Here is a 26,152-nt window from a genome sequence, read left to right as displayed (position 1 = left end):
CTTCACCCAGATTAGATGGTGCTAAACCCTCAGCAAATAGACTAAGTTAGTTTGGTTGGGTCACTTCCTCCAAATTTAGGATCCCTAAGAGAAAACTCTCAATGATATTTTGTGACCTTGGGACAAAGACCATTATTCCATCATCATCAGTTTAATTATAAATATTTGATGTCAGTGGGTTTTTCCTGAAGGAGCTCAGGACATTTTCATGTCCATGGTGAATTGGACAGTTGATATTCTACTCTATTACTTTATAATGACCACATGATTCATAGTTAATCATATCATTCAATCCTTATTGCAAATATTCAGCTAATATTCTGTCTCTATTTCTGCTTTTAGCCCCAGCAACAGAAATCCATCATGAAAAAAGAATCAAAATATGACTAGTTTTTCCATTTGGCCTCATGTCAAATATATTTATCAAGACCTAGAGTTAGCTCAGCAATCTAATGCAAATTATAAAAGCTTCCTTCTTTTTCCACCTATTTTGCCACTACTGTAGGTCGAATTCTCACCAGTTCACCTGATTTATTATGACAGCCTCCTCCCGGTCACCTTACATGTTTCCTCTCCTTCAGCCTGTCCTACTCTGCTCTGATGCACCTTCCTAAAACTTAACTATGATGAAGTCATTCCCTTTCTTAAATACCCTTTGTATGAGCCATTACCTCCTAAATAAAAGGTCGCACCTGACCCTCACACAAAAAGCCTTCATGCACAGGTGGATCCAGGTTCTTAGATCAGCACTTAACTTGGCATATGATGGGCACTTAATCAGTATTTGACAACTGAAGGCATAAACATGGGACCCAGACCTGGGGATGGGGCTAACCTAGGACGGGTTTGGAATTGAATTAGTGGGATCCTTCTGTAAAGACCTCAGTGGTCAGTTCAGGAATCTGGATCAGCAGGTGACCCTGTCTGTGTAACTGTCCAAATCTTTTCAACCTTAACTTCATACAACATTAAGCATCATTAGCAATTGTGGACTGGTGAGATATCTCTGGCTCTGCATGAATGTGGAAACCTGCTTGATTCCTTCTTTTGGACTCTCCCAGTCCTTAGGGTTCTCTGGGAATCAAAGTAAAGCCTCAGGAGGAAGATCTGGGACTTCTTCCTGCCCAAAACCTCCTGCTTTTATGTTACTACATAAACAACTGAAAGGACTCTTACTGCCTTTGTGCTCTGAATTTGTGGAACAGTTCTTACTGATGGAATAAAAGAGAACAAGTTGGTAATAAGGAGTAAGTCACAAGCAATCAACACGCAGGGCCACTGCTTTCCTAGAGTTAGTTTGCAACACTCTGAATCACTCCCTCACTCAAGTAGAAATGTTAACACAGATCGCACAGAACCTTTATATACAGACTAAACCGCCTGCCACATGCAATGGAATTAAGAACATGGTGAGGTGGAAAGACTGGACTGTGCTCTGGCCACCTGGCTTCTATGCCTTGCAGGTAGTCCTGCCATGAGGCTGCCATGCAATACTGGGCAAGTCACTTAATTCTCTCCTCCCTCCTCTGAAAACTGATGAAGGTAGGTTAAATTATCTTTTCTTTTCAAGGATTAAGATTCTTTTATCCCTTGAATGGGACACTGACAAGGAGTTTCTTCCATCTTGGCTCTAACAGTAACTTTTTACAGGCTTTGCTCCAGCATGTGAGAGAGAAACTGAAAAGACAGGATTAGTAGTTATAAAACCAAAATGATTTACGGGCTTTTAAAAGTAGGATTGTTCAGGGTCCTTTATTCAGGCAGCAAAATCGAGTGATGAGCTCATCATTTCCATTATAAATTGAATATTTCGTGGTGTTTGTAAGTTGCTTGGAACATTTTTGCTTAGAATTGAATCTTGCCAAGTTTTCCCAGGGTTTTTGACACAAAATGATACTCTATCATTAGGTGAGAAACCACAGGAAAAAAAAAATACAGAAAAACACCAGTGATTGTAAAAACCAGGTAATCAGGTACATATCTTCACATACCATTTAGAGAATCTTTTTCTGGTGGTATCAAAAGCTCATATTTGAGGCCCAAGAAACAAACATGAGGAACCATAGCAGGGAAACAAGGAAGTGCATGATTATAGAAATAAAGGGGAAAAAAAAGAAACATAGATTGTGTTTTTAGGTTCTGGAAATGGATTGACTGGGATTTGAACAGTAGTTCAATGACATCCCTCATTTGGGTCCAGAATTTGTAAGATGGGACTCCAAAGACCGGAGTAGTGGAAAAATCCACCTACCAGCACAGGTTGCTAGCAAGCAAATCTCTCCCCAATGGGACTTTAGGTAGAAAAAAAAGTTTCCACTGAGAATGTACACAGCAGTTTAATTCTTTGTGCATTTTGATGCTAGAAATATTGTTTCTACCAGGGATTCATCGCAGAAACAAATGCAAAATGACTATAGAAAGATTTACATTCATCCTATTCTACAGATTTCCAAAGATTAAACCCAGAGAACAATGTGCTCACAATCTAAAATTTCAAAACACATTAAGAAACTAACAAGCATATGAGTATCGGCAGACACAGGATTAGGCCACACCCAGTGCATAACCTCAGGTAAAGAATTACCGTAATTGTATTTAAATAATTAAAAATATAAAGGCGAAATTAAACAAAAGAGAACTCTTTAAAAAATCAGGAAAGAGATTTTTGGAAATTTGGAAAGAGAGTCAAATGAGATTTCTAGGAGGGAAAAAAATGTTGACATAAATATTCAGTTAAATGGTGTGACAAAGACTTACAATCTTACACTTCTTCCCATTCTTTCCTTCCTTCTAATAGAATCCTGGGGAATGTTCCTACCTGTAAGAAACAACAAATAGAGGCAGAACAAAAACATTCCCAGCCTCCCATGCAAGGGTGGCTCTGTGAAGAAATTTGGCTAATGAAATATGAACAAAGCTTGTGGCTATGTTTCCAGGAGATATACCATGACTTTAAGAATGGAATCCAAATGCTAACGATTACCATGATTTCATAGAAATTGCCATAAAAGCTTGCAAATGCACACTTCTGGATATCTTTTATATTAAATAAATAATAAACATATTACTAAGCCACTTATATTACTTAACATATATATTACTAATATAAGCTTATATTACCATTTATATTATGGTGTGTGTGCACATTTTTTTTTTTTTGATTCTCCATTAAAGGCAACCAAGCCTAGTTTTAGTTATTATAGATAAATCACCCAGCAGAATTGGCACTGCTAAAGAGGGAATTGGTGAATTGATAGAAATGATGACATTTTCTAGGGAATACCAAAGAAAGAAAATGAAATGGAAAATATGAAAACAAAGGTTAAAAGTATAGAGGATAGAATGCGAAGGCTGTATGAGTGTGCGTGCTCTTGCACCTGCATGTATATATCTATACATGTTATTGAAAAAGAGCATAGAGAGAGTTTGGGGAGGAGCAGGGCATGGAGAATGTGTGCAGAAGAAAAATATTTGAAGAGATTCTGGCTGAGAGTTTTCCAAAATTTTGAGTTCTCAGCTTCAGAAAGTATGCCTCAAGCTTATAGTATAAATAAATCCACACCTAGACACTGCTTGATAGAACACCTAACACAGAGATCTTAAAAGTAACCAGAAAAAAAGACAAAATGTCTTCAAGGGCAACAAAAGTAGGTCTGAGAACAAACAAATTTCTCAACAAGAATAGAAGCCACGAGACAATGGGAAGATAAATCACTTGTTGTCAAAATGTGGGTGGACAAAAGACAACCTAGGACTCTATAACCAGCTAAAACATTAATTCAATATGAGGGGAAAGCACAGATATTTTCTTCTCTACACAAAGAGCTTTTACCTCTAAAACTTGAAAGAACTGCTGAGGGAGGTACTTCAGAAGGAAGAGAGTTAAACCAGGGGGAGGGGAAATGACTGAAGGAATAGTGAGCAAATTCATTTATAAACATATACATAAACCTAAAGAAACATAATAACATGCAAAATAATAAAAAATTAATGCCTAATTGAGTGGTTTAAAAAGTGAAGGTGTAACTAATTGGCTAACAATAGCACACAAGACAGAAAAGGCTGATTAGAGTTGAAGTATCCTAAACCCCTTGCATTGCTAAAAAGGAAGGTAGCTATCTTGACGACAATTCGATTTTGCTAAGTAAAAACTTCAAGGGAAGCCCTAAAGTACTGGAAATAAAAGAGAAAATATGTAGAGCTAATATTTGGGCAAACTTATATAAATGTTGACTTTTAAAACAAATATATGAATGACCTGTGGGATTCACAGCATATACAGAATTAAACATGAAAAATTAGCATGGAAGCCTTGAAGCAGGAATCAAGCTGGTAAATTGATTAAAAATGTTCTCAGGCTCTTCATTTGTCTTGAGATTGGTAAAAGTGCAATTTGAGGGAGAGTGTAATAAGAATGCTTCACCATTTCCAATAAAACACTAAAGGAGTAAAAAATGAATAATTAACTGTGGGTAAATTTGCAACATTTCCAGAGTCTCTCACCTGGCCATAGTGGATCTTCGTATCAATAGGTGTTTCCAAGGGGTGGAGAGAAGTAGTCCATCTCCATATCAATAGGTGGCTGCAAGGGTGGGAGGAGCAAGGATATATCTGGATCCGAGAAGTTGGGTGGGGTCCCTTTTTTGTCCGAGAAATATGAGCTAGCAGAAGTGGACAACTGCGTGTATGCATTAAATGGGTTTCTCCCACTTTATTTTTCCCTTTGACTGATTTCGGTTTCAAAGGTATCTTGCCCTGGGCTGGGAAAATATTTTCCCCCTGCAGTTACAATAACTGATAAGCTAATGGGAAAGAAATGGATGATTTAAAAATTCCATCTTGGAGAAATTACAGAACATCTAAACCTCAATAAAAAACAGATTGCCTTCAAAAGAACAAAAGTACAACTGAGAGGAGGAGAATTTTCAATAATCAGTATGAATAGAAACAAAAGACTGATACTTCAAGTACTTTTTTTAAAAGTCAAGGAAAAGAACAAAAAGGAACAGGGAACAAGTGACACAAACAAAACAAATAGGATGATGGTAGATTTAAAACCAAATATGTCAGCAATCACATTAAGTGAAGAGGCAGTCAATATGTCCTTAATACAACGAAGGCAATATAACTGAGCTTTTTGAAAAAAGTTCAGTCCTGCTTACATGAGACATACCTTAAATATAGGAGCCAAGAAATATTGAAAGTAAAAAGATTTTTTAAATTATGCAAAAATTAATCAAAATGAAATCAGACTAGCTATACTAATATCAACAAAGTAGACTTTAAGGCAAGAATTAATATCAGAGATAAAGAGAGATATTTCATAATGATAAAGAGGCCATTCGAATATGAAGATACAGTGATTCCCCAATTTTATGCACATAATGATATAGCCTCAGAAACCTATAAGAAACTAGAACTAAACATTTAGATAATACACAATCATGGTTGGCAATTTTAACTATTATAAACTTAACTAATAGAAAAAGCCAACAATAAAGATTTAGAAGATTTGGATCGTCAAGATGTAAAAATGCTACAGAATGATCACAGAGATGACATCACATCTTTGCCACACGACAGAATCTCATCATGGGATCAACATCACATCACCCTTGACTCATGCAGCTCAGATGCGAGTTACAAGTTCCAGGGCACCTAAGGGTGGGGGTTAGCCAAGGTCGTGACTCGCTGGGGGTCACCTTAGCTGTCTTCCACAGCTACGCTTATACATTTATTTGATAGATATTTATGGACTGCCTGTTACATAACATATTGCACTACAGTGAGGACTACTGAGAGAAGTGTAGTTGTCTGCTAGTCTAATGGGAGACAAAGAATCAACATGTAATAAGTAACATGCATGTGTAAGACGGAGGTAGGCACAAGAACTATGAAGGAGAGGCACCTTCCCCATCCTAGTGGTGGGATGAGGTGTTGGAAAGACTGCACAGGTGAGGGCAGGCTGAGCTGGAAGGGTAATTACTAATTATCCAAGTGGAGAGAGTGGGGAAAGATGTCCACTTGAGTACCCTCCTCCCCCAATCCCCACTAAAGGGCAGAGTTGCTTAAGGGCAAGAGTGAAGCGCTTTTTAAAATCAGAGACGCAAGAGGAAGATGGGGCTTTGCACACTTCTTTCAAAGGATTCACCACCTAGCATGGGCAGCCATCATTCTTCTCCTACTTTGTCTTTCCAACTAAACTGTCATCTAATAGGCTCTGCATTTTAAAATTCTTTCCTACTTTCTCCCATCCTTTATAGGGTCGATTTCCAAGCCCCAGCCCTGTGCCTGGCAAATGCGTGTAGTAAATGAGCTAGCAAAGCATACGCCTTTCTGGGAGGGACTGTAGTCTGGGGCTCCTGGCCTCTGTCCAACCCGGGGACCCACCTGCCACGCCACCCAGACCCTGAGTGTGCTCTGTGTGGCCTCTCCCAGCTGCTGCACCCACCCCGCCTCCGCTGAGGCTGCGTCACTGGGAGCATGAAGAGATCCCGGCGCACCGCGCGCGCACGACCTTGTTTGCGATTAGTCGGCCCCGGCCCCGAGGGAGAAAACCGACAGCGGGGAGCGCCGCTCCTCAAGTTTCCTGTCGTGTTTTGGAGGAGGGTGGGGCGTGTGGCGAAGGGCTGGGGCGGAGGAGTGATGCTCCAGCCGGGACTGACTCGCCTGCACGCTGCTGTATTCCGTGCGCCGCTCCCCAGGCTGCTGCCAGGTCCCTGAGCAATTGGGGGAACACCCCCTCCCTTTGCCAAGTGGGCAGTGTTTAGGCTGGGCCTGGCTGGGAAAGCCCACTGAGTCACTTAAGTCTGCAGTAGACCCCGCTGCTTGGGCGGGCGGGAAGGGAGTAAGGAGGGGCGGGCAACCCCCCAGTCCCCAAACAAAACAAACAGGACTCCTGTCTGCAAACGTGGAACCACAAAACTGCACTTACGGGCGTGTTTGCGACGCCACGGCCAGATACAGTTTCTGTGGGTGGCAGACAGCAATGCCCGTGGCACCCTGAGACCCAGGGCAGGCGAGCAGCCAGATGTAGCAGGTCTGGAGATTTGGGCAGAAAAAAAGAGGGTCAGTTGTCTTGTTCCCCAGTATTTCTCAGCTCTGTGCACTCCTGCACATTTTGAATTACAACTCCCCTCCAAAACAGAAACAATAAAAACTCTTAGACTCAGTTTCAGGATATGTCTGTTATTTTAAAAATTCTGTTTTGTTAATTGTGTTATTAAAAGAAAAACCAGAGCAGATAGAGCAAAACTGAAATAAAACAAGGCTTCATGAAAAAGCAATTTTCTCTGCAGGAAAGAAGGATGTGGATTTAATTTCAGGTTGGGAAAAAAATATGGAAGGAACATAGCAGTGGGAATCAAGACTGAGCACACCTCTGCCTGTCTCCCCGACAGTGTTCTCACGTGGAGATGGCAGGGCTTGGACGGAGGAATCTCGGTCTCTTAACCAATCTGAAAGTCTAAGCTGCTAGGATGATCACTGGAAGGGTTTGTAGTGCTATGACAGGTTTCTCAGGCTGCTAATTCAGGGGAGTAAATTTGGCCACCCTCTGCTCTGATCCCCCAAAGGGACACCTCCAAATAAAGGGTAGGAGCCCTGAATGAGTGCTGGGAAAGCAGAAGAGATACAGAGAGTAGATATCTAGGGTCTTGGAAGGAGCAGGGAACTGGAAGAAGGAAGGTCAGGTATCTGAGATCTAGTTCATGGTTTGTCTCATTAACTCTGGTCACTTGTTCAACCAGAGGTTTGATTTAATAATGTTGTGAGAGGATCAGTTGAACCTAAGAACCTTCTCAGATGACAGTGCTGAGGCCAGGGGCTGAGAGTGCTGATGTTAACTCCTAGCTGGGGCACTGCTTCTGGGGACAAATGGGCCTGGGCACTTACAGCCTAGGGAAGAGAGAGGAGAACTGGCTGTTTGGCTACTGATCCTCTAACCCCTGGAGATTGGTAGGATTGCTGTCCTGCCCTTAACACCTTCTCAGTGTCAAACACCCTGAGGAACAGTTGAGTCTGGAGTGCAAAGTTGCATGATGAGCTTTTGAGATTCATTGGACATAATTCTTGACATTATATATTGCATTCAAAAAGTAGCTCTCTGCAGATAGAAATCCACTACACCAAAAGGCTTGCTTGTTGTTAAGATCCCAAGCTCTGAATCACATATTCTTGAGTTCTAGGTCCAGCTCTGGTGTTTCTTATCGAATGTGCCTGCAGAGCTGCTGGGTATGGCTGCGCAGGATGTTCAGTGCCCAGGGGTATCAGGCCCAGAAGAGAGTGGGATCTGAAATCCAGCCTCTACTCTGCTCTTTAAGCCTAGTGCTGGGGCACAAGAGCTTCTTCCACTCAGAAGAAGAGGTTTGTTTTTCTTATTAGTACAGAGACATCAATCACTTATTAAACCATATGTCCTTGGGATACATGCACCTCAAGAGACCTTTTTCTAAGTTGCAAAAAGGCATCGTATGAGCTAGTGTATGGGTCAGGAGTGGCCTTGTGACCTTTTATAACCCTCAGTTTTCTCATGTGGGAAGTGGAGAGAATTCAGCACACTTCATGGGATTGTGCCATGATTTGTATAAGCAAGGAGTCTGGTGAAGTGCTGGGTGCCAGATGATACATGTTCAGTAAATAGCACCTGTATTATCATCTTCACAGTCTCTACCTTGAAGATTTGTTCTGAAGATGTATTTTGTAAAAATCATGGAACAACTGGCCTGTGCTCAGTTTTTTTCCTTTTTGTCCTCTTTTTTCCTCATAGTGTTTAATAATGTCATGCTAAGTAGCAGAAATTATGGATGACGGGGGAATTGAGGAAAGGGGGAAATCCTTTAACTCAGGGATCAGAAACCTCTTCACAGAAGAGGTAGAACTTAAGGTGAGCATTTGCAAATATGTTTGGAAAGGAAGATGCATGAACTAAAGAATGGGGATGAAACTGAAAATTTTCTATTTTCACTATGTCTTAATCCATTAATTAAACATCTAGAAAAATCTTGAAGAGAGAACAAAAAGCACCAGACAATTGGGGAGCTTCTTTTGAAATGGCAGGGATTACCATTCCTTGGCATAGGAGCCTTATCTAGGCAGCCAGGGCAGATTCCCCAAGACCTGGTAACAATCCTCATGCCTGGCATCTGCAGGGCTGGCTGCTGAGGGGCAGCTGCACAGAATAGAGTATTTGTACAGTTCAGCCGGTGACATTTTGGTCGTGGGGAGAGCCAATAGCAACAGTGAATGGATTTGTCACTGTTGAATGCTATCCCATCAGACTCGTTGTGTCCACAAGCCTGGCTGCTGCTAATGCCCCTGAAAGGGCGAGCAGAATGTTCTCGTTTCTGTTCCACACTCAGAGGCCCACTTAGTCTAAGGTTTTAGAGAGCAAAGGGTGTGGTTTTCTTTTAGGTGATTTTAAGGGTAGTCTAAGTCTTGCAGCTTGTCAGATCATCAGATGCAAACATGAGCACCCTTATTTCTCTTTTTACAGTTTTCGGCTTTGTGGGTTGGATCAAGAATCTAGTTCTGCCTCTAACTGCTTGGTGACCTTGGGCCAGTCACTTAATCCCTCAGTACTTCTTTTTCGTCATCGTTGAAATGCCAGAACTTCCCTCACTGAGGCAGAGCTTTTCCTCATGTTAGTCTTTATAGCGCCATCATTTTTATTGACTTTCTGGAACTTACCAAAAGTTGTAGCTACTTTATGTGCTCATTATTATTTCATTGTTTAAAACTGTGCCTCACCAGTCCAGCAAAGGCTGTTTCTGTCCTGTACACTACCATACAGCACACAGGATGGGGCTGTAGCACACGGGAGGTACAGTAATACTTGCTTAATGAATGAATTGATCACTTTAGCTAAGTACGTGGAAGTTTACGGAAGTGTAAGTCATTATATAATCTTTATTTGCCATTAGTAATGATTTTCATTCTCATTTTCCTGCTAGTTCACTCTTGGATTAAAGGTAAAAATCAGGAGAAGAAAGTCCTGGATCACTCATGTCACAACCACTTAGATGTAAAAATCTATAACCATTTTTAACCCACAGCTATTTTGTGTGCTTTAAAGGATGTTACTTTGCCTCAGGTCCTTTTCTTCACTGTCAGCAGCAGCACCCTAATTCTACCCTGGGACATCAGCTTATTTGGTAAGGTCTCATATCTTAAGTGCAAATAACATAGGACAGAGGGTTCCCATTCATACATTACCACTGAGTAATAATTTTCACTAGGAAAAGGAACATTGTCATTCAGTATAGCCACAAGCAAGGATCTAACATAAAGGAATCACATAGACACACACATACATTTCCTTATGAACAAGCAATAAATTCAGACAGGGAGCTGTGTTATTGCAGTTACAGAAAAGGATTATGTCTTTGAGGGAAATAGAGTCTGTAGCCATATAGTTCAACTATCACCAAACCTATCACTGTTACATTAGTCAATTTGAAACGATGAGATATATCTTCATTATAGAGGAGGTTTCTTTCATTCTTTTTAAAATTTTGTGATTATATAATGAAAAAGGTCTTTTAAGCTTTTATGCCTGCCCCCTAACTAGAGAAATAGTCTTCTCCAAATTCAGCCTTTTGCTTCTTCAAAAGGAGATTACTATTTGCAACTTTAAATTCATAGTATTTCCACTTTCAAGATCATCAACAGCAACAATAAAAGTCTTGGAGTCCCACACAGTATCATTCCATTTAATGCAAATCAGATATGTTCACAGACTATCAAATGTTTGCAAAGAGCAATAACAAGAAGAAAGTACAAATAATAGCTTCAATTTATTACATCCTTACAATATTTCAAACATTTTGGTAGGTGTTTACAGGCATACGTATCTTTTAATCCTTCGTCATAAGGTTATTCTTGAAACAGTGAGTCAGGTAATACCCTGTAAACTGCTATTATCTCAACAGCTAGCTGTCTACCAAAATCCATTCTCTCCTTTGCTTCAGTAATGGAACTGTAGCTCTACTCCTCCTCACTTGCTTAAGAAAAATTATTTGGATTCTATACTTACTCTTTTTCTCTGCTTCCTGATGGAGGAAATGACGTGGGCTTTAGCAAACATGGAGACCTTGTCTTAAAGATGGTATCACACCTGTCATCCTTGGCCTCTAAGTGACCACAAGGAGGAGAGCCTTGGACTCTTATGTGAGTGAGAGAAAGTTCTCTCTTGTTTGAACCACTGAATTTTGGGGACTCTTTTTGTAATAGCAGTTCGCATTACCATAACTAATATGAACATTAAGGAAAGTTCCTGGGACACAGAAACTGCTGAATAATTGCTAGTTCTCATTTTTTTTATTGCTAGTGGTAATTACCCTCACAACAACCCTGTCTCTAGATGAAACCTAGGGTAGATGATACTATGAATACTGGAAAGCTATATGCAATAAAAGCCAGTAATTAATTTCCAGTGAGTGAAGAAGCATCCATGGAGGAGCTGAACATGCTCTTAGTTGTTATTTTAATTACTGATTTGAAATCTGTCTTATTTTCAGTAACTACACTTTTTCTCTGTTCTGCAAACCTTTATGATAATGGGAAGCTGAAAATAGCAAATGCCCTTAAAAGTAGAGGGATTCAGAATAAAATGTGGATGAGAAGGGAAGCTATTCCCACACCTGACCCTCCACAGATGAGGGGTCCCATAAATCTTCATTCTAAGGGGATGGAAGAGGAAACATTAGCTTGTACTTCTTCTAAATCCTTGTGGGAAGTACTGGGCCTTTGCAAAGCATGGAATTTCCAGGGGGCCATCTCAAGAAAAGGTGTGAGCAGCTCTGATTGTTGTATGTAGGAATTGGGGCTGGGATATGGAAAGGGTTCAGTATTCCATTTTTAAAATGTGGGTTGCTCCATCCATACTGCAATGAGGCATATTCTCAGATCTTATTAACCTTCCCCATTATTCCACCCCAAAATGATCTAGGCCAAAACTGCTTAGACTTCGAAAAGGAGGAGTGGGGGAATAATCCATAGGAAACCCTCCAAAAGAAAGAATTGGGTCATGGCCTCTGAGAGCAGGGCCCCCTTTGTCTGTTTTGCTGATTCCCAGCAATGGCACCACCCTGAGTGGTTCCAACAAGCCCTACGTGTAAAGGGAAACCTGCATCTCATTTCTGCTGAAATATGTTTTCAATTTAGGATTTGAGTTTCCAGATTGACTTGTGAACATCTAAAGGACTCCATGTCACCGTGACATAATGTTCCCCAAAGGCCAGTTGGCCGTCAGCAAAGAAATGGGCAGTGATTAGCTAGCTGTCAGTGGTCAAAGGTGCTGATGTGACTACGGAAAGCCATGTGGGAAAACTGAGAAGGAAAGAGGGGAAAAAGCAAGGGGGTTGTCGGGGAGGTGAACTTTATAAACGGAAGGGATTGTTAGAAGATGAAATATGAAGAGGGATTAGATGGGGGGAAAAATGGAAATTTTACAGATAATTTGGAATGTGTTTAAAGAACCACTTTAAATAGAAAAAGATCTTAAGAAATACATTTTCCAACCAAGGGGTAGGAATCAGAACAGAACAGAAAAGTAATCTACATTTGAAAGAATTAGATTCACACAAGGTCCAGGGGCTTTTTAAAAATCACATTAATAATTTTTAGAAAGCGGTCATTCCAATGACTGCTATTGCCCTCTGTGAAAATCTGTTTACAGGCTGGCTGCTTGGCCAGGGTTTTATTTAGATCATCTCATTTAATCATGTGTGGGAGTATCAGTAGCCTTATGTGAGAAGAGAAAACATTAAAATCTTCAGGTTTGAAATGTTTCTTACTTTCCTTCGCCTACAGTCTCTCCTCCCTAAAACAACAGTTTGGTCAAGATGCATTTAAACTGCATTTGTTTGAAAGATGAAAAGGAATCACAAAAGCATATCTCAGCACATATGGGGAAAGAAAGAAGGAGGTATTCTGTCATACTTATTTTTTTTTAAATGTATTTATTTTTTCCTATTCAATAAGTATTTATTGAGCTGCACACTAACTGTGGTGTGGTTGTAAAAAAGAGGTGTAGAGGCTTTAAAATAATATCTCGTCATATTTATCTTGTTAATGAGGAAGATGGTGTTAATGGGATTTGTTTAATTTATTAATTGACATGAATTGCCCTCCCCTTTCCATACCAGCGCTGGGAGCCACTTCATTTCTCCTCTCTGGCCCCCTCTGACCGCTGTTGTAGCCTCTCATAGAGCTGTCACTCCCCTTACCTCCAGGGACGTGCTGTGATTGATTCAGCTCGATTCATTGATTTTAGGGATGATTGCATCCAAAATTCCATCTCTTACATAATTGAGACTCATGAAAAAAGGAGTTCATTTTTGTGCTATTTATGAGAAAGTGGCCTGGAGGGAAGATAGCCGCTTTCCAACACTTGGCTTGAGAACTTTCTGTGAGAAAAGTAAGCATCATTTGCTAGGCAAAGTTTTTTGTTCGTTGTTTTGAGTATTCTGGACTGCATACATGTGTGTGTGTGTGTGTATGTGTGCATGAATTATATATATTTGCCCTTAAAAAGCCCCCTCAAAGGAGCTGCCCTCCAAAAAACTGGAAAGTCACAAATTCTATGTTGGGTGCCCTCGCGGTCCTCCTGTAAGTCTTCTCTCCTTTCTCCCTAATTCCCCAGCCCTCTTCCATTTCATCTTGTTTATTTACGAATGACAAATGACATCTAGTGGGCAGAAATTTGAGTCCAAGGACAAATAGTTCTGGAATTACGTCAAATACTGCTTCTTAGCAGTTGTGCGACTTTAGTTTTAATCTCTCTGCATTTTAATTTTCGTAGCTGTGAAAATGGGGACAATGAAGCCTTCCTTTCACAATCCTTGTGTAGATCTCATGTGAATGGGTTTGGCTTGTTCACAAATAGCAACTTCTCAGTAAATAGTGCTTTATATTTTTGAAATCTAAAAATGCCTTCCAGAGTCAAAGAAAGTATGCAATAATGATGGGCCCGTACTCCGTGGGCAGTGTATTTGTGGAATTTGGATTCTCAGTCAGAACTAATTCTTACTCTCCTTCTGCCCTTTAACACTTTCTTCAAGTCAGTAGCATTGCACTTAACATGCGACATGAACTAGCTGTTCATATGTATGGCCCACTCCTAGATTATGAAATTCTTGAAAGTCGGGATTCTGTCTTTTTTCATTCTTTTAAGTCCAATCTTTACCATTGGAAACTTAGTTCTTGTAGGCTGTGTGTGAATTTGCTTCGTGCTTCATAATCTCCTCAGACATTGTAGAAGTCAATCTTTTGCCCAGGTCCACGGCCAACATGGCTTTTTCCAGACTTGCCATGAATACATTCTTCTGAAGTGTTCTGAAGTCTTCCTCTTTCTTCATGGCCTGATTAAAAATGACCGAGGCTGGACAGGATACCTCACACCTGTGTGGGTGCGGCTGATAGAACAGTGCTTCTGTCAGCCCATTTGCAACTTACTACATTTTGATTATTAACAAAAATGAGTTTTTTTCCCCAGAAGAATTCATTCAAGTAGAGAAAATGACAGAAAAGCACATGCTTTTCTCACTATTGCTCAAAACTTTAAGTTCAGGTTTCAGGGTTTCCTTCATTCTTTGGCAACAGAAAAAGAAAATAATAAGCTCAATATCCAAACAAAATAAAGTTGGTTGAGTCAATTCTCTGCTTGTTCCTGTTGGGAAAATAATACTGTGGTGAGTAATAAGTATCATCCAATTTCATGTTTTATTGAGTGGAATTTTAGCTGCTGCAGTAATTCTATTTGCTGCATCTCAAATCTGTTTACTGAATTTGACTTAAATGAAAATCCTCACAGTGGACCAAGGAGTTCATTTTGTCCACTTTGTTTCCTTAACTTTCCAAATGTTTGCATATTCGTATCTAATTTTTGGTTGCCAAGACTTAAGAGAAAAATCTTTAAACTGGACCTTCTGACCAGAAAATGCAACAGAAGAAACATTTTGTCTAAATAAATTTTTGAACCACAAGGTTGTCCTGCAATGTGTTTAGTATGGAGAAATCTAAATTGTCCCTAGTGTCTTTTGTTCACTGGAAACAACTGAGTATTCAATGTTACAGACAATATTTTGTGCTTAGTCGTATTATGCAAACCTTGTATTACAAAGGAACATTAGTATATGCTTTTAGAAAACTGTTTCAAAATATGATTGCAGCCCCGACTTTTAAGACTTGAAGAAGATGTGTTGAGATGTTGGGTCTGAGTGAGGTGGGCTAAAGCAATATTTAATCTATAATAGCATGACTTTCAAAATATTCCTTCTATTTCTTTTCTCACCTCCCTCCCCCTCCCAACACACCCACCCACCCTACTGAATTAAGAAAGGTTTCTGCTTTTCAAAGTTAACGAAAGCTGCTTCTATTTTTTTGACTTTGGTGCCTCTCTGAATGACCAAGTTTTGTTAATGTCTGATAATCGGCTCTCTTCTGAGGAAGTTCGTCAGAGGTCACAGGCTAATGGTATCAAACATCAGGCTGTCTGGTTTATTGTAAGGGTGTTTGGTTAAGATCAAGATCTCAGTTAAGAGTGGAGTTGCTCAGGCTGGGAAAGAAAATGGTTTCCTGTCCAGCAAAGAAGTTCCTAGAGGGACAGTGAATGCATGGTAAGGTGTAGTTTGTTGTTCTCTAAAATCATTAGATAGTTAAAATACCACCATTTAATATTCAAAAAAATCAAATCTTGTACTATGGATAAAAATAAGACTCACCTCCAGGTCTACACTATTAAGATGTGCAGCAAATCAGAAGACAAGGAACTGTGAAGCAAAACAAAGGAGTTTCCAGTTCCTTGAGTTTAAACCCATACTCCCTGGGTTTGGAGGTCAAAGCTTGCCACTCATGGTGACACGTGAAAGCACCTGGCAGACATGAACTCTTTTGTGCAGTGAAAGAAAACACAGATATTACTGAGGGAAGAGCTACACTCAAAGATCTGCGTTCCTTTGTCCACGCAGGTTAAAAATACTGATTCTATCTTCACATTATTCTGTTTCCTCTGTGCACTTTCAAGGTGACATATCACTTTAGGGAGTCACTTGATTCACAGGAAGAGAGCTTTATCTACTTGGCATCTTTTGTTTGCAGGAGACTTGCAAGTTTCCTCAGTGCCACCACAATGTCCCTGTGCATGAGACTGTGTACTCTCTTAATACCTGTCCTCGTTTATTTCTCAATTTCACTTTTGCTGATCAAGAACTGTCTTCATAATAATATCCAACTATCCACTAAGGAGAAATGTTCTGAAGAGCATGGAGAATAATTAAAATAAGGCAGGCAAGCAAGTGAGTGTTTATGGCGATACCGCAGTCCAACTTCTTCACTTTACTGATGAGGAAATTAAAACAGAATTTCAAGTCCTTTATTCCCAGAAGGAGAAGAAAAAAGAAAGATGCTGATGTTTATGGTGAAACTGTCCTTTGAAACCCACCCTTGGAGTCCCGAGTAGGGCAGTAGCTTCCTTGGGAATGGCTGCTGGGCTGGACCTGCCCCTCAGAGCTTGGGTTCCTCTTCAGAGAAGGGGAAATAGTACATTTAACCATGGCTGTGTCTTCCAGCTCTAAATGAGGGTCGCCTGGTATTCCTCCCTTGGATACTACGACTACACTTTGTTCTGAATTAGTTATGGCCTCAAAGCCCAGCGCTTACGTGGAGTTGGTGATTCACGACCAGCTTGCTGTTTCACACATCAGCTCAGTTTTTACACTGGCCTCTTTTCTAAGCTTCCAGGTGCTTTTCTGGCGCACAGCTGAGGAAGGCCAGGAAGTGCTTCCTGCTCCGGATAGCAGGTCATCTATTGCCCAGCTGTACTGGTTTCTGAGATCCCAGGGGAAGATCACATTCTTCTGTATCCAGCCATCCTTTCAGAAACAGAGTGAGTCCATTTCCTCTATGCAGCCCTATCTGACCCCCTGAGCTACTTCTGGCCTATCACAGCTCCAGCCACATTGCTTATCTGACATTGGCTCTTGCGTTGCTTAGTTTTTGCATGCATCTTTGCACTTGTCTCACCTCCTCAGTGACTCTGGGGAGCCCATAAAGAAGGGAACTGTGTCTATGGCACCACTCTCGGTGTTTACTGTACTGCTGGATGTAAACTTAGATGGTTACAGAACACTTTAAACTTTTCTCTGCTTTGAAAGTTGTAGTTACGAGAAAAATTTCTCCCCTATTTTTTTCTTATTCACCTCCTCTCCACCCAATGGTTCTTGACAATGGTTCTTGAGTGTGACTAATATTAGATGAACTTCCCACTGGTTTATTCCTATATCTTGAATTTTTATTCTCATAATTCTCAGATGAGAAATGGAGGCTCAGAGAGGCTAAGTAACTTGCCTGGAGTCACACAGGCAGCAAATGGCAGAGCAGACATTCAGGACAGGTTGTAGGGCTCTATACTGAGGATGTTTTACCCATCCCTTGAAGTCTCCTTGTCCTCCCTAAGATAATGAGGCAATGTTGCATTATATAGACTGTTCTGTATTCACATTAAACATGCTGAGATAAAGCCCAGACGTAGACTGGACTCAAATATTAAGTAGATACCATTTATCTTGCCGACAATGGTTTTACTTTCAGGAATTTCCCCACCTAGTGATTCCTCCTCTCTGAAAGCAGCCAGGGTTTCTCACTGTCCTCACACCTTCACCTTCCTCCCCTCTCCCTTACTCAGAGCACTTAAACTCACTGGCACTGAAGTATAAATGACTGTTTAGTGTATTTCTTTTTCTGTGGTTATTTGCAATTCTCGGGTGGAGAATGTTCTTGACTGGTAGAAGTTGACATATACCAGGGAATGTAGGAATGTCAAAAAGTACTTCCTGCCTGTTATTTTCCCTCACAAAGAGCCACAAGATAAAAATAAATATTTGGGAGGAGACCATTGTCTGTCTCTTAGGCAGATTTCCAAAGTCATATCCTGGTGTTCTGGATCATTCCACCACAGCAGTAGTCTGCATGAAATACTGTGCAGTAATAAAATCTGCAGGCTGAGAATAAACCAGGTTAGTGTCCCCAAATGGGCATAATCCAAAGTCCAGATGCTTCTATCAGAACAACTCTATAGTAACAGTGAAACAAACAGGTGCAGAACAGGTGCAATGGGATGAAGACAACCTCAACTAGGGAGTTGTATGTAGGTGTCAAAAAAATACAAATAAAAATAACAGCTCATGTCATGTCAATCTTTTATATTTTTTTCTTATTAAAACATTTTACTTAGAACTAAAAGTAAAGTAATCAGTATTGTCTAAGTGGAAATTGCACCCAACTCCAGAGAATCCTTTCTTTTTGTTAGTTTTTTTACTTGGTTATTCAATTTACATTATTTTTTCCTCATTTACCATTTTCTCCCAAATCCACCATCTTTGAGTGATTTGATTGCCTCCACAGCATCTACTCCACCCTTTGTACACTCTGTAGGTTCCATGGGATCAGGAAAGGGTTAATCCACTCCTACTTTCACGGGTGCGATCTGGGTGACACGGCCTTAATCATGTGTACTCCTCCCTACCACAAGGACTGGCTCATGGGTGAGCATGTAACCCAGGCTTGTATCCATTACTATCTAGGCTTAGGATCTAAGTTGGTCCAATCAGAGTGAAACCCTTGACTCTTGTTGGCTAGTTGGTGATAGATAATCTGCATCTTTTTCTGGACAATGTTCAGATGTAAGGACTAAGATGGCTATAGCCATTTTGCTATAATGAAAATTGCCAATCTGAAATCAGTCTACTCCTGTATAAGAAAAATAGCAAAGAAGAGGTAATTGCAGAACATTGGAGCTAGAGCCTTGATCAAACCACACCTGTAGCTACAATGGTCTTTTCATTAAAACCCAATAAATCCTCCTTATTGTTTATATCTATTTAAGTGAAAGTTTTCTATTGCTTGCTACAAAAATCATGCTAAATGATAAGCCATATACCATAATATATTTGTGCTTCTGCCTGAAAGGCACACACATATATATATATTTTCTTTTTTATTCATTTTACTTGGAAATATAATTTACATATTGTAAAACATACACTGATTTTGAGTATATGTTTGGATAATGTATATACATCTATGTCAATAACATTTAAGTCAAGATTGGAACAGAGCTTGAATTAATAAATGGCCCTGCAAATGAGCGTGTGCTGGCCTGTAGGAGGGTGAGAGGACACCCAGAAGAGAACCAAGCAACCCAGCTTACAATCTGCCAACAACCAAATATGTGAAAGAAGCCTCCTGTGTCACCCAGATCATACAAAATTGTAGGCAAGATGTCCAGGGTCAGCTGGGCTTGTTCAGATGATAAAAATTACCCAACTGACCAATAAAATCATGAGTGATTAATAAAGTGAATTTTGCTTTAAGGTACTAGGGTTTGCAACAGCTTGTTACACAGTGTGAACAAATCGATAGAAAAATATTGAACATTTCCCTCACCTCTGAAATTTCCCTCAGGCTTCTTTTCTGTCAGGTTTTCCTATCCTAAGGCATCTGTTCCTCTGATTTCTATCTCCACAGTTTATTTCTACCTGTTCTTAAACTTTGTATAAATAAATTCATACATGTTATACTTCTTTATGTCTAACTTCTATTACTCAGCATAATGTTTTTGAAATACATGTTTCTGCATGTTAAGTTCCTTTCATTGCTGAAGAGTGCATTGTTGTGTGACTATATGGTAATTTGTTTATCTGTTTTCCTTGAGATGTGGGTTGTTTCTACTTCAATTCTGTCTTCTAATCAAGCAAGATCTTTTCTTTTCTTTTCTTTTCTTTTTTTTTGCCTGCTTGGTTGAATATAGCTATTTACTTCTGGATTTATTTTAGCTACTCCCTGGCAACTGGTTTCTTTGTAGCCACATTACCCTTTATAGCTGAACTGTACATTATACAAATATTAAGTGGTTTTATTATCTAATTCTTAGTCAGACTTTCAGTTGATCTCTTTTCTGACACCATCATCTGAATAGTATGAAGATAACCCTGATGACAAAGTAAGCTGGAGGGAGCAGTGGAGCTGACATTTTTATTGTATGTTGTTTGACCTGTTAATGCTGAAAAATCTCTATTTTTCTGGGTAACATTCTTATTTTTTTCCCCATGCCACTCTAAAGTTACTGTCTCCAGAGAGCTTTATAAATCTAGCATTTGTTGCTGTGCCAAACTAAAGAAATATTTATTTTCTTTTTGTTGTGATCATTTAATTTCTAAAATACATATTGTTCAGATTTTTTTAAATTCTCACTACTTCTTAGAAATGTTTTATTCTAGAAAGATCACTTTGTATATAAAAAACTTAGTGTGATACCTAGCGCTTAGTTGGTACTTGATATATATTTATTACTTTCTTCTTCCCCCTAGGATATGCAAAGGTGTAATTAAGGACCAGTGGACATGCTCCTAGGACATGCATGTGGTGGGAATAAAGATCTTTTCTCACTATGCTTAAGTTGAAGACATAATGCCAGTTCTTGCACACACAATTGTTGGCCAGTCAGTTGGCCAATTCTGTAAATGCTCCATGAACAGACTTTATTAACACCAAAACAAAAGGCTTGGATCCACAAGGAATTTTAGGGAGTTCTGACTTCTTACTCATTTCCTTTTGTCTATAAATTGTAGTTCTACAAAACAGCAGTAGACTCATTGACACCAAGAAGGGACTAGTAGTTACCATGGGGAAAGGATTGGGGAGTAAGTTGGGAGGACAGTGTAGGTGATAAAGGGGCACAATAATTTGCAGTCAAAATATAAGTTGGTCACGGGCACAGTAGTATGAATTGAGAAAATAGTTAATGATTCTGTAACCTCTTACTACATTGATAGATAGTAACTGCCGTAGAGGGGGTGAAGATTTAATAATATTGGTAACTGTTGAACTGTTTTTGTGTGTTTGCATAGGTGTACCTGAAACCAACATAAGATTATGTATCAATGATGAGGCTTTAATTAAAAAAATTATAGTTGTAAGGAACATACTTGAGTGTCACTCTGATGAAAAGATTCTACATGGATGACAAGAAAATAAGAATATGCTGACAATCAAGATTTCTTGGAAAATAATAACATATTTATTTTGAATTGTAGTGTTATTTAACTCTTACTTTTTGAAGGACTGAGAAAGACATTTCCTATTAAGACCCCATACCTCTACAAAATCTTCATTGCTAGAAAAGGAAATTCTATCTTAGTGTTTGGCTTTTTGTCAATCCAGAGAATAAACGTTATCTCTCCTCTGCTGAAAATAAAAGAGATTTCAGGATTTTTGGAATGGATTATAAATGTGTACAAATACAAAACAGATTTGTTATTCAACAAATGATATCCCAAGGGTCTGGGGTCTAGTAGAACCCTGCCATATATTTCTTAGACCTGCCTGCAAAATTGCCTTAAGACCTGGTTAACCCAAATCTGATAGCATGAGAACTGGTAAGACTACCTTGGGAACACTCAGGCCGTTGAATCCAAGGGAAACAATCCTGTTTTTGTGTGTTTGCATAGCTGTGTGTGTGTGTGTGTGTGTGTGTGTGTGTGTGTGTGTGTGTAGCTTTGGGCAACATCACAAACGGGGATTTGAAATGAGAAACTGAGAGAGGTATCTCTCCAATTGGTTGTGCTGTGCCTCTACTGGAATACAAATAAATGCCCAAAAGTCAGTTGAACTATAAAGCTATATATTTTCAGGATGCTTACCTTGAACAGCTGCTTCTTTCATGTTTGCTGCTAAGATAGAAATGAGTTTTCATATGGCTAGGAATTTTTCTTCTTTATGTTAAATCACATTTATTGAAGTGCACTTATGTCATAGAAGATTTGAGGAAATATGGTATCTTCTTTCAAACTGGTATAAGAGCTTGTGATACACTTTAGCAAAGAGTAGATATGCTCTTAGTTTATATAGCTGCTAGATTACATGCTACTATCCATTCCCTCTATTGATCATACTGGCTGAAGCCCATGAGGTATACTGAAAGCTCACAACTAACAGGCTTTACTGCAGAGAGCTACACATCTCTATTCCCACCACATGAGTTGAATGCTTATCAATTCAATGTCAAGCATGGTGGTTCCCAAACCAGTTTATGCCAGTTAAGACTTTATAGCCATTATGTAATTTAATAATCAATCAAACCAATTAAATATGAGTGTGAAAGAAAAGAGCGTCTCTAAGAAAAATAAACCCTATGTTTTCCTAATCATTAATGACCTGCAGCATTAAAAATGCTGTAGAATACAGATGGGCAAGACAACTGTAAGAAAAAGTGGGCGGGAAATATGTCAGTCTGTGATCTCTCTGCCCTTAGGCTGCTTTACAAATTAATGTCTTTTCACAGCTTCTTTTCCAACTTGAAGCAAATGTGGAGATGGCATAGAAGCACTGTGGGTGTGGTTTTCATAAGTGAGTTGCTGCAGATTTTTAAATCAGTGAACTCGTACTTAAGGAAATATCTTGGCCTCACACCAAAAGTTTGGCCACTAAATGTACTTTTAAAAAAGATTTTCGTTAGATAAATATTACTTATCTTTCTTTTTCTCTTTTTAACAGACTTTTTGATTAATTGACCTACTAGAGGTTTTAAGATAAAGAATCTTTTACTATGTAGAATTAAAAAAAATTCCTAGTAAAAATGCTGAGAGATATGTAGGACAAATTGTCACAATTTAGATGTAAATCAGAGTTCTCTTTGCTCAGAAATCTAATTAAGATTTGTTTTCAGCCCCATCTTTTGTAATCTATAAACACTCGAAGGCGTCATCCTGCTTCTTATAATTATTAGCTTTTCTTGGTAGCCTCTGTTTGGGGCTCTAAATCCACAGGTGGTTCTGGTGTGATGGCCACTTCATTCCTTAGCCTGGAAAAGCTGAGGGGCTAAATAAATTACAATCCAAAGATGTTGGCCAAATGCCCGGTCCTCATTCCAAGGTTATAGTCACTGCTATTCATATTTTTATTAGTTTTAATCATGACAATGACTGTGCAAAGTGGTATCTTTCCCATTTCATCTGTTAAAAACTGAGACTAGAAAAGGTAAGTGTGTTTTCCCAAGGTTGCACAAAAGTAAGTAGCAAGACCAGGAATTTAACCTGGATCATGTGTTCTTCCAGACCTGAGGTCACTGCAGTATATCTATAATGCATTGAAGGAAACCAAGGCTTCCCTGGCACACACAGAATGGCCATCAATCCAGGCTATGAAAAAAAATGCATTTCTACTCTTTCCACAACTTCCACCACGAATGAGTGTTTTATGTTCTAGCCTCAATAGATTAGTTGTTATTTTCTAGCCACCATGCCTCTATGGATGTTTCTTATTTGTTTGTTCTTTTGTTCAGTGTCTCCCTCTCCTCATAACAATCTCTTTTCCATTGTGGAAATCCTATCTATTCCTTGTGGATCCATATAATTTATTCAAATCTTCTTGTTAAAGAATATATATGTTTTATAATTACTGATACTAAGAACAGCCCTAATAACACACAAAATTTATTGACTATCTCCCCTTTACTAGGCAATGTGCTAAGTACCATATTTGATGCACAGGGTACTCCTGAAGTCAGCACATAGATGATTTTAAGGATTAGAAATGTTAGGTAAAATCCCAAGGTTGCTGTGTCTGAATGTTTGTGCCCCCACCCCGCCAATTCATATGTTGATAACTGAATGGCCAAGGTGATGACGTTAAGTGGGGCTTTGGGGAGGTGAGTAGGACGTGAGGGCAGAGCCGTCATGAATGGGATTAGTACTCTTATAAAGGAGACCCCAGAGAGCTCCCTCAGCAGTGCGAGGATACAATGAGAAGTCGGCAACCTGCTACAGGAAAGAAGAGGGCTTTCATCAGGATTGACCATGCTGGCACACTGAACTTGGACTTCCAGCCTCCAGAACTGTGAAAAATACATTTCTGTTCTTTAATAAGCTACTCAATCTGTGGAATTTTGTTACAAAGTCAGAACTAACTAATTAACACAGTGGGACTTCAACCCAGGAATTCTGACTCTGGATCTAGATTCATACCCACTTTATTCCATCTGGTGAGTAGATACGTTCAAATGTAGTCAATGTTTGTTCATAGGAAGCCTAGGACAATTTATCTTTCTCTAGGATTAGTATATTTTTCTAGCATATCTATCAAGCTCACAGTAAGGGTTTTACCTGGAGTTGAAACCTTCCCATGAAAAAGAAATAATTTTTGATCCACTAGACTCAAAAGATTATGAAACTAAGAGGTTTTCAGCATGAAAACAGAAACATGAAAACGATAGTGAAGTTGTTATTCAACTTTGAAAGAAAATGCCCTTGGAGAGAACACAGCCTAGACTTCAGGGACAGAAGAAAGTAAAATTTGGAGTGAAATAAATTTCACTAGAATTCCCCTTTCTAGCCTCCACCCACCCAAGTTGCCATATACAGATACACTTCTTAAATACTTAAATAGAAAGAACTATGTATGCCATTTCTGCCTCAACAATTTAGTATTCCTGTTTGGCCCATCTGATATCTTATTTTAAAAATAGTGGATTAAGTACATGGAAAGATAGCTTCTATAAATCAGTTTCAAAGGAGTCCAAAAGAAAGGAAAAGGGGTAAATTACTGTACCAAATAGAATTTGTTATGAAGCTGCTTAAGAAGTGTTCTCTTGTATAAAAGATTTTTGTGTAGTATTTCTGCTGTCTTTGTTTTCTTCATTGTATGAGTAGACACTTAACCATGGACATAAAAATCCAGAGCATTGTTTAATAATGCCTAATAAAAAAGCCTACCAATCTCTATTGAGTAACTGATGGATGGATATTTAACAGCTTGAAGTGTTAACATACTTTGGCATCCAGTATTTTATCTGACACAAAAACAAATCCTTCGTTACTGCTACTGATTCTCTCCTTTCCTATTCAGTTCTCATGAGAATATGGTTATTGTTATTATGTTAATATTTAGGATTAGATATTTAATAAAAGGTTCATAGAACCATTATAAATATTAACCTTTGAATAAGGAATGCATGCCAGACAAGCTAAAGAATGAAATATAAACATAGATTGCAAACCTTATATCCTGAGTGCACAGTACAATGCCTGGTACATAGCAGATGCTCAATAATCTTGTCAAAAATCAAAGGAACTGAGGACAAAGAGTAACTATAAATTCTATTTGAATGAGTCCATGGTAAGCTCTCACACTGAACATATTGTCAAAATATACCAAGATAGATTTAGAATTTAGATGACTACAATGTATCCTTTTTAAGTCCAATTTTAAAAAAAAAGTAATGTGGGAAGCTAGCCAAAGTATTTTGCACAGTATAGGGTACCCTTTAACTGTGTTTAGAAGGGAGGTTCCTGGAGTCATACTGAATGAGTTTGAGTCACCATTCGCTTATACTGTTAAACTGTGCAAGTAAGTAAGTGATCTCACCGGAAAATTGCTCTTTGCCTCACTTTATCTTCAGTATAAGATGAGGATTGTCGTGACACTTCTCCAGAGGGTTGTTGTGATATTCCAATGCCTGGCACGTAAAAATATATACATGGCAACCTTTTAAATTTTACAGTGTTTCCTCCTTCCTGTTTGATATCATTTCTCTCTCTTGAACATTAAACCTTTTGAAAACTCAACGTAAGCAGCGCTCTCAAGAGGTATCTACTCCACGCATTCAATCATTTGAGGCTGCTTAGCTCTAACTAACAATACAAGCTTAGCTGAACTTTTGTGTCTCCATGTTGGCATTTTTTTTTTTTTTTTTTTTTTTTGAGAGGGCATCTCTCATATTTATTGATCAAATGGTTGTTAACAACAATAAAATTCAGTATAGGGGGGTCAATGCTCAATGTACAATCATTAATCCATCTCAAGCCTAATTCTCATCAGTCTCCAATCTTCTGAAGCATAACGAACAAGTTCTTACATGGTGAACGAATTCTTACAGAGTGAATAAATTCTTACATGGTGAACAGTACAAGGGCATTCATCACAGAAACTTTTGGTTTTGATCATGCAATATGACCTATAAACCATCAGGTCAAATATGAATATTCATTTGATTTTTGTACTTGATTTATATGTTGATCCCACATTTCTCCTATTATTATTATTATTTTTATTTTTAATAAAATGCTGAAGTGGTAGGTAGATGCAAGATAAAGGTAGA

The 26,152-nt window shown here is 39.0% G+C and overlaps 1 long non-coding RNA gene across 1 annotated transcript in view; it reads left to right on the top strand.

The window, feature by feature from the left end:
- Window positions 1-25,729, top strand: part of LOC140848015 (uncharacterized) — an 89,149-nt gene extending 63,420 nt beyond the window's left edge. Inside the window, exon 3 of the long non-coding RNA XR_012128464.1 lies at window positions 16,734-25,729. This is a non-coding gene — a long non-coding RNA (uncharacterized lncRNA). The remainder of the gene's footprint in view (window positions 1-16,733) is intronic.
- Window positions 25,730-26,152: the final 423 nt, after the last annotated feature.

This window comes from Manis javanica, chromosome 2 (assembly GCF_040802235.1).
Source record: "Manis javanica isolate MJ-LG chromosome 2, MJ_LKY, whole genome shotgun sequence".
In the NCBI taxonomy this organism is placed as follows: domain Eukaryota; kingdom Metazoa; phylum Chordata; class Mammalia; order Pholidota; family Manidae; genus Manis; species Manis javanica.
The sequence above is the reverse complement of the archived record's forward strand: the minus strand, read 5'-3'. Positions and strand labels throughout refer to the sequence as shown.